Here is a 12,490-nt window from a genome sequence, read left to right on the forward strand (position 1 = left end):
GGGGACTTCTGATTTCCAAGACCTGCAAATCTCCTGTCTCCCCAATAAAGTCACATCTTGGGCATGCGTACTGTGTTCCTGAAACTTTTGATAATTTTGCTGGGGTCCAATATACTCTATAAACAGTAAAAAGATGGTTATGTTTGAAAAAAGCGGGTTTTACTATTGCCCGAAGCAGTGCAAAAGAGCCAAGCCACGCCTCTCTTAGGTTTAAGTTTGCTAGATCATCTCCCCAGAGCTTTTGAACGTCCGTATCTAATTCATCATCCACCTCTGCCAAAATACGATACCACAGAGAGACCTCCTTTTTAATAGCGCCAGTTTTTATCACCTGATCCAACCAGGAGTCCTCTTCTTCCTCTTCCCAAGCTTGTCGTATTCACCATGAGGAAACTTGATAGTACTTGATTCTGGTTAATTGGCCCTTTGTGCATAGGCTCAAAGTTTCCCAGCTGACCAACGCTGACTCTGACTTAAGATTCCCCCCACCGGGTAATTCCTGCAGTTTTCAGAGGAAGACTAAGCTGATCATTTAAACCCTCCGAGGTTCCTGGTGAATCCCATATCGGAGCCATAGAGGAATAATACAGAACTCCTAGTTTTTTCCGAATGAAAACCCACATTCTCAGTGCCCCCAACAAAATCTTCAATCTCACTTTTTAAAAAAACTTTGGGTCTCCATATTTAAATAGAAACTGATCTTGTCCTTCCTTCAGTCCACTCAACATTGCCCCAAAGAGTAATCCTAGTGATGACCCATCAACTTTATTTAACAACATGCGAAAGTTCTTGAAATGGAATGCATACCAAAATAGGGTAAAATCAGGAAGATCTATGCCCCCCTTCTCCAACCTCCTCCTTAGCTTTTTCCAGGATATCCGGGGACCCTTTAAAGACCAAATAAAACTGCCTATCTTCCCCTGCAGTTTAGCAATCTCTCCTTTATCAAACGGTAAGGCAATAGAATTAAAAAGGAAGGTAACCTTAGGGAGGACAATCATTTTGATGAGGTTTACCCTGCCATATAGGTTTAGGGGTAGATTCGCGCACCAAACCAGCAATCTCCTGACCTCCTGACTTATCTTCCTCCAGTTAACAGTGGGCACTTCCACTAGTTTCTGTGTGATTATTATACCCAAATAGCGCATATGTAACTTTACCCCCGGGGTTTGCCTTAGCTGATTCCATTCCATGACTTCCGTCTTTTCTGAATTTACTTTATACCAAGATATCGTCCCAAAGACTCCCACCTTATCCATTAAGTTGGGGATAGCCATCTCAGGGTTGACCGTATAAAGTATAAGATCATCTGCATATAAGGCTAATTTTACCACTAAGCCTGCAAAACTAAATGGAACAATGGTATCATCCTTTCTAATCCAAGAGGCTAACGGTTCAATATAAAGATTGAATAAAAGCGGGGACAGGGGGCACCCCTACCCAGTTTCCCGTGTGATATTAAATCAAACTGATAGCTCCCCGTTAACCAAAACCCTGGCTTTAGACAAACAATATAAATGTTGGACTGCCCTTATAATGTTCTCGGGGAACCCAAAGATCTTTAAGGCCTCCCAGAGATAGGGCCAATGAACTTGATCGAACGCCTTAGCAGTGTCAGCTGCCACGACTGTTATGGGTAAATTATGAGCTTCCGCCAAGTCAATGACCCCAAGCATCCCGTAATCTGTGGCGTACCCCAGGCCTCATCCCTCAACCCGATGCTGTTCAACATCTACATGGTACCGCTCGTCCACGTCTCCCGACTACATGACCTCAACATCATCTCCTATGCCGACGACACCCAGCTGATCCTATCCCTCACCAAAGACCCCCTCACCGCCAAAACCAACCTCCACAAAGGAATGAAAGCCATTGCGGAGTGGATGAAGAACAGCCGTCTGGAGCTGAACTCGGACAAGACAGAGGTCCTCATCCTCGGCTCCACCCCCTCAACCTAGGACAACTCCTGGTGGCCAGCCGCACTGGGAACAGCACCAACACCCACCAACCATGCACGCAACCTGGGGTTCATCCTTGACTCTACTCTCTCCATGACAAAGCAGGTCAATGCCGTCTCGTCCTCCTGCTTCAACACCCTCTGCATGGTCTGCAAGATCTACAGGTGGATCCCCACCAAGAAAAGAAGAACGGTCACCCAGGTCCTCGTCAGCAGCAGGTTGAACTACGGAAACGCCCTCTACGCAGGAACCTCGGCCAAACTCCTGAAATGACTGCAACGTATTCAGACCACCTCTGCACGCCTGATCCTCGACATCCCTCGCCACAGCCACATCACATCTCACCTGAGAGACCTGCACTGACTCCCCGTCAACAAGAGGATCACCTTCAAGCTCCTCACCCATGCACACAAGGCACTCCACAACACTGGACCAGCATACCTCAACAAACGACTCAGCTTCTACACCCCCAACCGCAGCTCCGCTCCACTGACCTCGCCCTCGCCACCGTCGCCCGCATCTGTAGAGCGACCTTTGGTGGCAGATTGTTCTCCCACCTCACCGCCAAGACCTGGAACTGTTGAAGATTGCATTAATCTCTTAGCATGAGCTGAAAGCCATTTTGTACTTGGCAGCCATTTTAGTTAGCTATGTGCTGGCCATTTGCTGTTTCCCTCTCCCAGAGTCTTGCACATGCTCAGATGTGCTTAGCTAGTAGAGTGCACCTGTTCCTAATATAGAACTGTCAGGCTGTTCTAACTGATGTCAGCAACTTATTACTCCTCCTACTTGTTGACTGTGCAGTTTCTGTATGACCATCTATGTGCATAACTCTTCTCATGTGTACTTGTACTGCCTTTTTTCAGCCCCTGTGTGGGTATATAATGCCCCTGTTCTCTGTACTCCTTAGAAATGTCTCCTACAGTGATTTGAGAATTCTGTATGACGCATTTTTCCCTCTTTAGAGGTTAAATAAAAAGATGTCTTTTATATTACAGCTTCTGTGCCAATCTCTTCTTTGTTGGTTTAAAAGGACCAGGTGTATCAGTGAAGCCCCAGATTAGGTTTTGATTTCTGCAATTGGTGCCCTCTGTGAGGCTCATCAGAGAAGTGGCTATCCAAGAGAGTGATCCTGATGGGAGACAGGAATCTACTGAGGAGGACAGAACAGGACTCTAGTAAAAAGGTACCCTAAAACTGAGGTTCTGTCTCTGCAGCCCAGTATATTTCTGGTCTTCCTGATTGGACTCTTCCAACTGCTTACCACTCCTGACTGAGAACATTTTTGGCGTGAGTATTCTAAAAATGACCGTTTGGTCACTCAGAACTTGGCAGTTAGAATCTGGAAACGTGTGCTTGGTAAGGTCGTTTGTTACGACGCTTCTTGGATTTGTATGGAAATTGGCCAATATTTGGAGTTTGGAAATATGTAAACTGCAGTTTATGTAGGCAGGTATTGAGAAACTTTTGTAAACTTGAACGGCACACTTTGAGTTAAGTGCTACTTTGTGTATAATATTGTATATGCTGCAATATTTTTGGCATGCCTGTTCTTAGCACACATCGTAGAATGTGTTGCATTGTATAGGTACCCTTGGAACTTGTATTGAATTAGCCGGCTCCCCTAGAGGGGATACTTAACTAGGTTAAGGTATAGAAACGTATTCCTTCCTTGGTGACTACTACCTCGAGGAACTAAATATGTACATAGAAAGGATCCTGGTCTGTGAACTTAGTAACATTCATAAGTGGTGATATGCAGAGCGTTTTTTCCTGGTGTTCTGCCAGCCAAATCTAGTGAATATGACTTACAACTAGTATTTACAAATGGTTTGGTTTAAGTACAGTCTGTGGGCTGTCTTTTGTTTCTGTCCTAAGTGTTGATCTGTGGGTTAAATATGTTTTTAAATGTCTGTGGTTTGTCTCTTGGTGCAAGAATGGCTAGCCTTAAGTGCCCTGTATTATGTGTATGACACCGTTTTGAAAATGTCTGGAATGAGCTCAATGTTTTTTTTTCATCATCATTCTGTTATGCCAAATATCATTAAAATAAAATATATTTTAAAAAAATCCAGCAATGAATTATATAATATATGCTAAATAGCTGCACGCTATCATTAAATTGACAGAGTAAGACACTATACATGTGTGCAAATTGTCACAATGTTAAAGATAAAATTAGAACCCACATTTAATAGGAATAAAAAAGCTTCAAAAAACGAAATTGTGTGTTCTGCAATAGATAAAATTAAGATACAAAATGTCACAGCATTTATCCTTCTGTATTAGGTATTAACATTAACAGGCATTCACATTATCTGAGTGAGTTGGTTGTTGCAGACCTGAATACACATTACAGAACAACAGATTTGTGCAAAGGCTGACTTGAAAGGCGTGTGAATCCGACGCCTTTACGTGTCAAGCAGCTGTGTAAACATTAGACTATTTCTGACTCCGGCCACAGAAAACAGCTGACGTCACCACCCCTTAAGTCAGTGCAAACACGGTGTAAAACCCTGCATTTCAGACTACTGTTGTAAAAGTTAGAAATCATGTTCATAATTTTTTTTGATAAACAGAGGACAGATTGACAGTAGGGATTTATTTTCTTAATGCCTTTTTAAATAAGGATAAGAGTGGTTTTTGATGTTAAATATTAATGACTGTCCTTTATTTAAAAGTGGCGCAGACTTAAGATGTTTCAAGTTAAGCTTCTGTTCTTAGGGCTGTGAATGAATGCGTTTAAATATGATAGGCAAGGGATGCAGCTTGCTTTTCATATGTGGACTCATCAAAATGATTAGATTTATAAAAAAAAAATAAAAAAACTTTGATTATATAAAAAATGTTATTTAAAATAGGTGCATTAAATTCGTTTTTTAATATGTATAATGCCTAATAATGATGCTGTGACCTCCTAGCATCTAAATTGAATTTAAGCCGTGCTATACAGCAGTAGGGGGTCACTTACATGTGAAATGTCACTTTACCCAGGCGTACAAAACTTATTTTTATAAGGGTATACATTATACATTTCTGATGCCACATCTCTGGGATATGTAGAGGACATTCTGGGGATGACTATTATGCAAAAACATTGTAGGATATTCATTTTTAAGTGCCCCAAACATCAAAGTCGAAATTGGGTAAAATTCACTATTTAAATGAGGTTATTCCAATCAGAGCAGCTTTTAAACTGCCTTAGGCTCCAGTAAATGCACATATGTAAGTATAGAATGAATAGCTGACATCTATACTGCTAGACAAGCACTCAGCACACTGCTTACAAATATAATTATGTACAAAAAACTGGCAGAAGTTATTAAGCTTACCTCTGAATTGCTGGTAGACAGGAATGGAGTGGGTTGTTGAGCTCTCAGTCTCCAGGGTCACTTTGAATTGGTAAAGGTAAAACTGCATGAAAACCTTGCACGCAAGATGGAACAGCTGCGAATAGGTTAAAGGTCGAAGTTCTATATTTAGCAGGGCTCAGCGCAACATTTGCTTTGACATTTTGACATTTGAAAGACGAAATGGCAGGGCAGGGACAGAAAGAGGTTTTGCTTACTTTTTTTTGGCAAAAGCAAGTTTTTGTGCACTCATATGAACAGAGTAGTATAATGGTATATGTGAGCTCTTATTAAGACAATGGCTCTGTCATATGTATAGCACTAATGCTTTTAGGGCTGAATTAAGGAAGCAATGGGATTTAGTTTGAATTCATGTGCCCTCGTGTTACACTTGTACATTTGCTAAAGGAATATGTTCTTTAGCTAGCTCAATGTGCTATTTAGCTCCTCAGAGTTTGTTTATGCCCAGTTGCTACAAATTGGGGTTGATAGTGTTGACAGAATGAGACCTGTTACAGGTTTCCTACTGTCAAAAATGGGGGGAGGAGGCTAGCTCCTCTACAAATTAAGGGTAGGCATATTTATGTTTTCTCTCTCTTTTTCTTAATTTCTTTTGAGCCTGTCTAAACTGTCTGTGAAATAGCCATGAGACATTTAATTGGCTATTCAGTAATACTGTTTTAAACTTTATTAGCATCAATAAAATGAATAAATAAATTTGCCATGTTACTTCCCATCCTGTCTGATGAGATTATGAAAGGATGAGTAGTCTAGATTGCTATTTCCTTATTTGATCTTTAAGGGGAACTAGCTGTGGGTAGTTTTGTTCTAAAATTCTCAGGTGATAACACCACTATTGTTTGTTATTCTCATGCTACATACAGTTTTGCAAGGGCATTGCTAGTTTTATTAGCTAGTCTGTGTAAATAAACTGACAGTCCTAACTAGAGCTGATGTTGCATAGTTTGGATTGTGAGAAATAGAATGCAGGGAAGATGCCCATGTGATCCTTCGAAAACATTTTTGAGGAAAATATTGTTTTATAGGAGTCTGTTAGTCACAAGATGTTCTGCTGGAGAAAATGTACCCATTATGTTGAAGTTTTTAGTTCTTTTTGTAATATGAATCCTTGTTAAATTAGCAGTTTTAGATGTTCCTGTTGCTCCTATAACACGAGAGCATGGTCCTAAGCATACAATGTAGGTGCTTTTATTAAGAGAAATCATTTTAAAAGTGTCTGCAGTCATGTACAAGTAATGCAAAGTCTATGAGTAAAAGTGTAGAACATTTCCTTTTTTCTTGAGGGACTTTAGATGATTAAGATATGAATATACAGATGTAAGGATTTGGAGTATGTCTGTATTGTTTTTCTCTTTTCCTCAGAATTTAGTAAATGAACACAGACTTCCTTGGCTGCTTGGGATTGGGTGACGTATTACTCTTGTCAGTTCACCAAAGAGTTACTTTTATACTTGCCAATAGATCGAGGCTGTTGTTTTTTTTACTCTCACATAGATGAAAGTGGTTCTTGGGTGCCTTGCTAATATATGGGGCGTCCCTAGACTAGGAAGTATTCTGAGACTAACCTCTCTGTTGATAGATTATTTCTGTGCCTTGTCTAAAGACCTTTTGTTCTGTCCACCAATAGATATTTGCTGCCTTACAACCATTGCCAGAGGGGTGCGGACGTCAGATCTAGCTTGAGGAGTCAGCACCAGTCCAGCTTGAAGTCAAAGTGAAGGTAACCAGCACAGGCATTGCTGGCAACCAGGACCTCAGTGAAGGTAGAAGACCGGAAGCACTGGGATGTGAAGTGTGTACCCCTGCCACTGTCTTGGGCGAAAGACGGGGTCACAAATCAGAAAGGAGAAATCGTGGATAAAGTTTTTGATGCCCAGCCGAGAGTCACAGACCGACCAGGAAGGCGAGAAAGTTTTTGCTTGAGGTAACCCCCTTTGAAACAAGGGTTGCTTCAAAGATCCTAGCATCAGGCCTCTGAATCCTGGTCCCAAAGTGGCTGTAAAGTCTTCACCTTTGTTGGTCAAGAGATACCTGGGCACACTGAATGCAATCTATGGCCCCCAACGAAAGAGCAGTGTGCCAGCAGAGTAATACAGGAGTCAGGGAAGGACTTGAGTTCAGGGTACAGGTGCTGTGTCTCTGGTGCCTGTTAGATTAAAGTGAAGAAAACTGGTGCACTGCCTGAGACACTGGACAGGATCGCTGAGAGCATTTGCCCTGGTGGGTGATTGCCCTATCCTGAAAGAAGAAACTTTGCCTGTGAGGCTCAAACGGACACAGGGAGAAGACTCCCCTCTGGTTGGTTGTACAGCGGCTTTAATTTCCCAAGGACTTCTTTTTCTTTTTTATTGAAAATATACCCCATTGGTCGTCCCATTTTTGAGGAGGAGCAGCCCTTTGCAGCTCTTCGTCCTAATCCTCATGGTCCTGTGTGGTCCTCCTGGTCCCCTGGATCCAGGATCATTTTTGTAATAATATGTATGACTGCTTTCATAATTGTATTAGGAATAATGTTTATTCTACGAGAGAAAAGTTCCTCTGAGCAGTTGACAAATGTTACTTTACCCTTTCCTTGATTGATACTCTTACCCTCATAAAGGAAACACTGGAAAAGTCTAGTGAAAATGTTTTTATTAGATATGTGCTGTTGGCTATTTTGAAGTTGAAATTGATGGTCACTGAAATGCATAGGAGCCGTGAAAATGTTTTTACTGGATGATTCTAGGATTTGCTTTGGACTAGAAAGCTAATAGTTCTGTTTCTGATAATAGTAATTACTCTCTCCTGCTATCTGTATGACCCAATGCTCTGTTGCCTTTGTACTCCTGCTTATACCTTATACATACCCGCTTAACAATATTTAGAATGAGAAATGCCCACCTAGCAATGAATTAGGATATTGATAAATTTATGAAAAAAATTAATATGCATATTTCCTACTGGATTATAGGAATGTCTTTAGCTCATGCTAAAAGGACCATCTGTTGAAGATTGCATTAATCTCTTAGCATGAGCTGAAAGCCATTTTGTACTTGCCAGCCATTTTAGTTAGCTCTGTGCTGGCCATTTGCTGTTTCCCTCTCCCAGAGTCTTGCACATGCTCAGATGTGCTTAGCTAGTAGAGTGCACCTGTTCCTAATATAGAACTGTCAGGCTGTTCTAACTGATGTCAGCAACTTATTACTCCTCCTACGTGTTGACTGTGCAGTTTCTGTATGACCATCTATGTGCATAACTCTTGTCATGTGTACTTGTACTGCCTTTTTTCAGCCCCTGTGTGGGTATATAATGCCCCTGTTCTCTGTACTCCTTAGAAATGTCTCCTACAGTGATTTGAGAATTCTGTATGACGCATTTTTCCCTCTTTAGAGGTTAAATAAAAAGGTGTCTTTTATATTACAGCTTCTGTGCCAATCTCTTCTTTGTTGGTTTAAAAGGACCAGGTGTATCAGTGAAGCCCCAGATTAGGTGTTGATTTCTGCAGAACACCCTACCCATCCTCCTCCGGCAGACCCAGGACCTGCTAGCCTTCAGAAGAGTACTCAAGACCTGGCTATTCGAGCAGTAGCATCATCCCCCCCAGCGCCTTGAGACCCTCACGGGTAAGTAGTGCGCATTACAAATGTTCTGATTGATTGATTGATTGAAAGTGAGTTCATTAAGCTGCCTCCAGGGAATAAATCCCCTCTGATCTTGGTTTCTAGCCCTTTTAATAATCTTAGCAACCCTGGCGGCCAATATCCCTGAAAAGACCTTATAAATGGTGTTCAACAACGAGATTGGCCTATAGGAATCTACTGCCAGGGGATTCTTGTTGGGTTTCAGAATCAGTGTTACTGGGGCTTCTGCCCAAGACAGCTGAGCATTTTCCCCTTCCAGCAATATAGTGTTAAATAAACCTTTCAGCACTGGTACAATACTGTCCAGAAGGCTAAAATATATCTCAACCGGAAGGCCATCTGGGCCGGCCCCCTTCCCCCTAGCCATCTTTCTCAGCTGAGCTTGGACTTCATCCTCTGTTATCTCAGCCATTAGGGCACTCTTCTGGTCCTTATTTAATTTAGGGAGTTCAATTTTCTCCAGCCATGCCTCTGTATTCTCCTTCCCTGGGGAGATGTCTTCTTTATATAGTTGACTCATATACCTGTGAGCTTCCAAGCCAATTTTTTAGTTGGTATCTAATATGGCACCTGTTTAATCATCTATTAAACTACCTATTAAGTTTCAAGATTTATCTACTTTAGCTTTCCAAGCTAAAAGTGAGCCACTCTTCTCCCCAAATGCGAAGTGTTGTAATTTACTAACTCTCCATCTATCCAATAACATCTTGGCTAGGGCTCCTTGATATTCAGCTCAGAGCAGTTCTAATTCTTTGCCCACCAAAGAAACTTTACTAGAGCCCTCCAGTGATGTCATTTGGAGCTCCTGTTCTTTACATTTGTTTTTTTGGGAGAGTTCTTCCTCTTGTTGTTTCATACTTTGCCTCTTACCCACAATTTTAGAGGTGCCAATTGCTCTTAAAAAAGCTTTAAAGGAGTGCCATATGATTTGAATTTTTGCAGATCCCATATTGGCTTGACAAAAAGGCTAAAACCTCATTCCTCATATATGATATCACTCCCTCATTTAATAGAATCGTCCTATCTAAGGTCCACCTTATTGTGCCCCTCTTATTATGATGCCTCAAGGAAAAATACACAGCCGAGTGGTCTGAGAGGATAGCAGGCAGATGTTTAATCTCTTCAACCGCTGTCAACACCTCCCAGTCTATTAAAAAATAATCAATGCAGGAATGGTGGCTAAAAAAAGTAAAATCTTTTTCATCCCCTATCTTGCTTTTCCAAATGTCCACCAAATTTAGATCTTGAATCAGAGTTTTAAGTACCGCACTTGCTTTAGGGGGGCTAGCATATTTGACATAGGAGGTTCTGTCTAAATCCTTGTTTTGAACTATGTTAAAGTCGCCTCTAACAATCACCGGGGCATTAGCTAATATTAGACATGATTGGAGGTTAATTAAAGCATCTGGATTATCCTCGTTCGGCCCATAATAGTTGGCACAAACTTTAGGCATTCCTTGTATCCTCAGATTAGCTGCCATCCATCTCCCAGAGGAATCTGTCTGATAGCTTTCTAATTTGATGCCAAGATTACCTCTTATAATAACTGCCACCTCTCTCGTGTTACCTCTTTGGTCCGAGTACGCTACTTCCTGAACCCGGGTCAGTTTATTAATTGTGGCATTGCATTCAACATTTTCTAAATGGATTTCCTGAAGCAGAATGGCACTGGCCTCAGATTTCTTAAGAAATTCCTGAACTCGAGCCAACTTTCTCGTGGATCTCAAGTAGTTTACATTCCAGGAAATGAAATGAACCAAATTTTTACTGATTTTTATAGGTTAATGCCCACTTCCTAACAGCCATTCTTGATATTGACCTGTTCTCATAACCCACCTCTATGCTTAAACGGACTAAAAGACCAGTCCTTTTTGATAGGTCAAACAGCTCTAAGACAGAGTAATGACACATGTTTTCCCCTTCTTTCCCCCTTCATACTCCCACCACACAGTGCACCCCCCCACCCACCTTGCGAACCCCCCTTTCCTATCCCTAGTTGAAGAATCGCCTTTCGAGATATTCCCGAGCTAGTGAAGGGCAAATCCAAATCAAACAAACCAAATACTAAATGTAAGGGTAACTGATACTTATACCTACATATAATTAATCCACTGTCCCTCTATATACACCTCTATTCTGAACTTTCCATCTGCGTCAACAAGGCGTCTACCTCTTCCGGATCTCTAATGGTGTACATTTTGTTCCGCCATATTATCTTCAGCATGGCAGCGAACTTCATCTGTACCTGGGCCCCCTTAGAACGCAAATCATTCATTTTTGTGCCTAACTCCCACTGCCTCTGCACTGTTCTCTTGCCCATATCAGACCGAATTTAGTAGCTGAGGTCTCCAAACTTCAAGAAACGCTCCTTCAGAGCTCGCACCAGCACCAATTCCTTAACTGAGAAGGTGAGGAAGTTTATTAGTATCTTCCCTGGTGCTTTTCTCCCTGGATGTAACCTAAATGGGTCTCCATGCACCCTTTGTATCTCTCTTTTTTCCCAGTCAATATCCTTCTTATCCTGGAATTGTCCCCCCAGCAGCTTACACACAAAACCGTTGATGTCGGAGCTTTCAGAGTTTTCAGGAATAATCAGGAGACGGACATCATTCCACCTGGCTTGCAATTCAAGTCTCTCCAAGTCTTCTTGTAAGGTCTTATTTTGCTCTTTAAGCCCCGCTATTTCACTAGTATTCTCCGCAGTTGGTGCTGCCAGCAACTTCACCTCCCCCTCCAAAACTGCAGTCCGTAGGGCTATTTAATCTATTCTTTGCTCAAGCATCCCACATATTTCTTGGATATCCTTCTGATTATGCTCCGAAGTCTCAAATTTAACCAAGATGTCTTGTCTCAGACTATTTAGCAGATCTGTCAGCTGAATTTCTAAAGGAAGACTTTCCCTGTGGGCGATGATCTAATCCTAAACTCTCGCCATTGCTCAGGCTCGGATAGTTACCTTCTTTATTCTTATCCGCTGCGCCATTCTGAGTCGCTTGTGTGCCAGATATACTTTCTTCTTGATTCTCTGCCAAAGGGGAGAAGCAGTTTTCCAGCCTCAATAGCTCTGCCTGACATTGTTGCACAACTGGTCTCCCCCCACCCCCTACCGAACCTGCAACCTGCTCCATGATTTTGAAATAAGACCTAAGGGAGGGTGGAGGATTAGGGAGAGAACGCATCTCCCTTGACCCACACCTTTGGCTTTACCACTGCCTCTAGTTGCTTTTTTCAGGGGGCTTACAGCTTGAATCTCTTTAACTGCCAGAGCTTTCGCTCTTCCAACCGCACTTTTCTTCTTGGGCACAGAACGTAACAGATACCGGCTCCTTGCTGGTGGAAGTTGCACCTCCCTGCGCGTGTCCACAGCGACCCAAGACACATTTTTCTCCGCTGTAGATGCTTGACCACTACCAGCACCACTTTCCAAATCCTCATTCATTAAATACCGATCGTTCCCACTGGAAGGTAAGTCCTGCGGGGGATCACTTTCCATCCACCCCACTTTACTTTGTCTTAGCGTTAAGTCCTGGTAACTGTAGCC

Source organism: Triturus cristatus, chromosome 5_1, assembly GCF_964204655.1.
Source record: "Triturus cristatus chromosome 5_1, aTriCri1.1, whole genome shotgun sequence".
NCBI lineage: Eukaryota > Metazoa > Chordata > Amphibia > Caudata > Salamandridae > Triturus > Triturus cristatus.